A 6,000-nucleotide genomic window follows, 5' to 3' on the forward strand; every position below is an offset into this window, starting at 1 on the left:
CCCTGCTGTGCCCTGACAGCTCTAGCACAGAGCTTCAGCACACTGGAATGAAGACTCAGGAGGTGCACTACTTTTCTGGTGTATTTTCCTGGGGAGCTGTGGCAGGGAGCAAACTGCCTGGCAGCCACTGCTGGCTGGAGCAGCCTAACACTGGAATTCTCCCCTGGCTCTGTCTGAGGGGTGTCCCTGATAGGTACCAAGAGATGTGAGACTTGTGTGCACTGCACCAGCTCCCCAGGGCAGTTATGGGGATGGGCTTTGTGTCCAAGTGCTTTGGCTAAGCACTTGTGGGAGCTTCAGGACATGGTCTAAGAGTTGTTTACAGGGGGATGTTAGGTTATGGTTGGACTCAATGATCTTAAGGTCTTTTCCAGCCAGGAGATTCTGTGATTCTAAGCAGCTCTTGGGCCTCTCTGTGGCAATTACATCCCTCTCAGCCCTCTTTTCTCTTGGAAGCATCAACTAGTACAATGTTCTCTGGCCCTGACCCTCTGCAGGACTCTTTCCTTGTGCTTGGGGTCCAGAACCAGACAGAGTACCCAGATGTAGCATCACCAGTGCCAAATAAAGGGGAGCAGCCACTGCCTTTGATCTGGCTACACTCATCTCATGACTGGGGTAGGAAGGGGTCTCAGAATATCTCTAGTTCACCCTCCTGCTTCAAGCAATGTTAGCATTGGCCAGAGTCAAGAAGGGTTTTTCTGGGGAGAGAAGCTTTCCAAGCCCAGCTCAGTTGGGTTTTTCCCCCTGTGCACAGCATTACAAGGAGACACGACACCAGGGACAGAGGGCTGTGAATTCACTGCAACTTGAGGACACCACCTCCAGTTCAGCAAAGCCTCCAGCTGCATTGGGCCATCATAGTGGAGGAGGTCCAGCAAGAAATATGGTAGGAGGAGAGTGCAGGATGCAGAATTACAGCAAAAGGCCAGCCTACAGCTTGACACTGGGTCAGGAATGGACCTGATCTTGAATGGGGCAGGTCCTGGATCCTGTTTGGACCCAGGGGGTCTGATATACACAAAGTTTATGACTCTGGCTGGCTGGTACACTGCACCCTCTCTGTGATGGGAGCTGGTCAGGAGTTCCTCAGAAGATCCAAGACGAGTCTCCCTTGCAAGGGTGTTTCAGTGCTACCTTCTCCATCCCATAACTGAAGTGAGGGTTGTTTGAGAACGGGGTGGGTAGGTGCAGCCGTGACACAGGGTTAAAGAGGTGACAGGATCCCCATTCATGAGGATGCAGATTAATGTTGGATGGACAAAGGCCTGACCAACTCAATGTGGCTTTGAGGTTAAGCCCACTGGGAGCATGAATGTTGACCAGAGACCTCTTTGTCTGCAGCAGTTCCCAATCCCCTTGTCCCAGCAATCCCCCTCTGTGTCCTCACGGCTGCCCCTGTTCTCCCTCCTCCCAGCAAGTGGAACAGCTCTGCCATTCACGGCCTGATCTCCAGCCCCTTGCTAAACCCTCCCTAATCTCGGAGCTGTCTCAGCACGCTGCGGCCGCTGCCTCAGGCATTTTGTTGTGCAATAGGATTAGCGCTGCTGGGAGAGCTCCTGCGCCGCGCCCGAGCCCCGCACCGCTCTGCTGGGTGTGTGCCAGCTTGGGGCCAGCACTACTCCTGCACAGGACTTCACTGGCCAGAACCATGGAATCATTAAGGTTGGAAAAGACCTCCGAGATCATCGAGTCCAACCATAAGCCAGCTGCTATGACCACTAAACCATGTCCTGAAGAGCCACACCTACAGTTTCTTGCGCACCTCCAGGGATGGGGACTTCACCACCTCCCTGGGCAGCCTGTCCCAATCCCTGACCACTCTTACACTAAAGGAATTTTTCCTCATCTCCAACCTAACCCTGCCCTGACACAACTTGAGCCTGTTTCCTCTCCTATTGTTAGCTACCTGGGAGAAGAGACCAACCCCACCTCACTGCAGCCTACTCTCAGGGAGCTGTATAGAGAGCCTTAGCCTCCTCTCCTCCAGACTAAACCACCACAGCTCCCTCAGCTGCTCCTTGTATGATGCCCTCCAAACCCCTCATGAGCCCTGTTGCTCTTCTCTGGACACCCTCCAGCACCTCAGTGTTTTTCTTATCCTGTGGTGCCCAGACTTGAAGGCAATACTTCAGCTGAAAGGAAGGCAGCCCAGAGGAGTGAAGGCTAATTGAGGGCAGAATCTGAGCTTGCTGTTCTTGGGAGCTGCTGTGTGCTGGGGGTGTCACAGCCCCTGGTGTCCCAGCTGCTGGAAATGAAGCTTCAGTGAGCGCCGAGCCCGATGGCAGCCTCAGCACCCACAGCACCCACCCCAGCACCAGCTGCTCTGCCTCAGCACCCGCAGCACCCACCCCAGCACCAGCTGCTCTGCCTCAGCACCCACAGCACCTACCCCAGCATGTGGCAGTTTAGGCTGGATGCCCCCTGCCACTGCTACATGAGATACACCTCTGGTGTCCTGGGTGCCCACCCAGAGGGGTGGACACAGGAAATGGTGTATTTCTACCCATAAATCCTACACCCTATAAGGCCATCTGCAGAGTCATTCTCTTCCTCAACCATCCTCTGCTACCAAAAATCTGTGCTGGTTTGAGGCCAGCCAGAACATCTCTTGCCCCGAAAGGGACAAAAGAATGACACACGCAAACGGATTGGAGAGTGATGGAAAAAGTTAAAATGGAAAAACGAATTGGTGAAGCTACAGAAAACTACAAACTACAAAGCATAGTGATATGTTTTGGGTGCAGGAATTATGGGTATGAAATAAGGGGTGGAATGTGGCAGTTTAGGCTGGATGCCCCCTGCCACTGCTACATGAGATACACCTCTGGTGTCCTGGGTGCCCACCCAGAGGGGTGGACACAGGAAATGGCGTATTTCTACCCATAAATCCTACGCCCTATAAGGCCATCTGCAGAGTCATTCTCTTCCTCTTTCTTCCCTCTGCTCCCATGGGAGATGTCCTCTCTTATCGGGTAATGCCGGGGGAGTATCCTCAAGGCCTCTTAGGCCTGTCTAGGCCTAATGCCAGGAGGAGAATGGAGGGGGAGGCAGTCTCAGACCTGGCCAGCCTGAGACTTGCCTAGCAGTAGGAGGGGGGGGAAGGAAGAGCCCTGAGGGATTGGGTAGACCCTCAGGTGGGAGGAAGGGAGGACTGGGAAGCTTTTGGGAATCCTGTGAGGGGATTCTGTATGCTTTAGGATGTTCTTTTCCACTATGCTTTGTAGTTTGTAGTTTTCTGTAGCTTCACCAATTCGTTTTTCCATTTTAACTTTTTCCATCACTCTCCAATCCGTTTGCGTGTGTCATTCTTTTGTCCCTTTCGGGGCAAGAGATGTTCTGGCTGGCCTCAAACCAGCACACCCAGCACCAGCTGCTCTGCCTCAGCACTTTGTGACTCTAACCAGGAGCTGATCCTTGTGGCACTGGGCAAAACCCTCAGATGTGTGTAGGGCGTGGTGCATCAGCTGTGCCCCCCTCCTGCCCCTCTGTCCTGGAGATGTTTCCTGAAGACCAAGCCTAAGGATTAGTTTAAAACCCAGCCCTAGAGGGGTGCCAAAGTTGCTCCAGCACTGCTGCACACACAGTGCCCTGCACACACTGTGTTCTGTTTTCTCTCTCCAACCACAGCCATCTGCAAGAGGATGGCTTGGCTGCCAAAGTTTGTAGCAAAGGACAGAAATTTGTTCCCAGGTCCTGCAGGTTAGATGTGGCTCTGAGCAACCTGCTCTGGGTGCAAATGTCCTTGCTGGCTGCAGGGGCTGGACCTTGATAGGTCCCTTGCAAACCAAACCATTCATGGTTCTATGGAAGCCCCATGTTTGGGCAGACCTTGCAGGTGAGAGCTTCCTGGTGCCTGCCCAGTGGTGTGGCTCTGTCCCTCCTGCCAAACATTCCAGGCATGAAGACTCCACACTGCTGGCCCTGCACTGCTTGCCACCAAGACGGGAGGGGTGATCCCAGGACTAGGGTGGAGGAACAGCACTGAAGCATCTCTTTGCTCAGAGGCACCCTTGTAATACAGCTCCTCATTTGCTTGCTTAGCTGGTTCCTCCTCTGCTACATCCATACCCATGACTTCCAGCATTGGAAACTGGTTTGGACTGGGTGCAAATCAAACTCCTCCCTTCAATCAAAATGTGCTGCATCATCTGCTCTGATTGTCAGGAGAACCACTGCACTGAGACAGTGCAGCAGAGCTAGACTCTGTTTGTCTTTGCCTTCCTCTTTGAGGCTGGGTTTCCTTCAAAAGAAGACCTCAGAAAGCATGAAAGCCTAGATGTGTTTGATGCCTCTTTTCCCATCTCTGGATGTGGGAGGCACATCACAGAATCACAGAGTGACAGGGGTTGGAAGGGACCTCCAGAAGTCATCCAGCCCAACCCCCTGCCAGAGCAGGGTCACCCAGGGCAGGGCACACAGGAACACATCCAGGGGGGTTTGGAAGCTCTCCAGAACAGGAGACTCCACAACCTCTCTGGGCAGCCTGCTCCAGGCCTCAGCACCCTCACAGGGACAAAGTTTTCCCTTCTGTTCCCCTGGCACCTCCTCGCTCCAGCTTGCCCCCAGCGTCCCTTGGCCTGTCCTTGGACATCCCTGAGCAGAGCCTGGCTCCAGCCCTGCACATCTTTATCCCCAGCAATGAGGGCAGCCCTCAGGCTCCTCTGATCCAAGCTCCAAGCCCCAGCTCTCTCAGCCTGGCCTCACAGGAGATGTTCCACTGCCTGCAGCAGCTCTGTGCCTCTGGGCTGGACTCTTTCAAGCAGTTCCCTGAGCTCCTTCTTGAGCTGAGGGGCCTAGAACTGGACACAATATTCCAGATGTGGTCTTACCAGGGAAGAGTAGAGAGTGAGCAGAACCTCTCTGGACCTGCTAACAATAACCCTTCTAATCTACCCCAGGATACTCTTGGCCTTCTTGGCCACAAGAGCACATTGCTGGCTCCTGGGCATCCTTCTGGCCACCAGGACTCCCAGGTCCTTTTCCCGGAGCTGCTCTCCACCACAAGCTGCATTTGTTTGCTTCTTGAGTCACATCCAGGCTACTGTAAATCTAGTCGTTCCTTCTCAGTGAGGTGACCTTGCTCTTTGCCTCCCCCACCTTGCACAGCACCTCCTTGTTGACCCTCATCTCATGCATTCAGAGCGTGTCCTCATCTGATGGCTGTGCCTCTGGCAGTCTCTATCCTTCACAGCTGGCTCAGCTCCATGGCCTGCACAGGTTTTTCTCTTCATTTCCAGGACAAATCTCTGCCTGCTGCCTTTCTCTCCATGAAGTGGCTGTGCACAGCATGGAGCTGTGTAGCAGCAAGCGGCTGTGTCCCTGGGGCAGGCTGGCTGTGTGTGCCTGGGGGGCAGGCTGGCTGTGTGCCCGGAGGGCAGGCTGGCTGTGTTCCCAGGGGGCAGGCTGGCTGTGTGTGCCCAGCACTGCAGCCCCTCAGTGCTGTCCTGACTCACCATAGGCACCAGCACAGCTGCTTTGTGAGGAGACCCTGGCCCTGCACAGCAGGTCCTGCTTCATGGAGAAGGCTCTTGCACCTCCTAGCCTCCCTGCAGAGCACCTTGAGTCATAGAACCATAGAATCATTAAAGCTGGAAAAGACCTTTAGGATGGATCATCAAGCCCAACAGTAATCCATCCACCATGACCACTGAACCTTGTCCTGGAGTACCACAGCTACAGCTTCCTACTCATAGATTCACAGATTCCTAGAATGATTGAGGCTGGCAAGGACCTTGAAGATCATCTAGTTCTAAACCCCCTACACCTCCCACCAGCCCAGGTTGCTCAAGGCCTCATCCAGCCTGGCCTTCAACACCTCCAGGGAGGGCACATCCACAGCCTCCCTGGGCAACCTGTGCCAGTGTCTCCCCACCCTCACTGCCAACAATTTCTTCCTCCTCTCCACTCTCAATCTCCCCTCTCCCAGCTCAAAGCCATTGTCCCTTGGCCTGGCACTCCCAGCCCTTTATGCTCGGGATTGCTCAAACCCAGCTGCAG

This window comes from Indicator indicator, chromosome 16 (assembly GCF_027791375.1).
Source record: "Indicator indicator isolate 239-I01 chromosome 16, UM_Iind_1.1, whole genome shotgun sequence".
NCBI lineage: Eukaryota > Metazoa > Chordata > Aves > Piciformes > Indicatoridae > Indicator > Indicator indicator.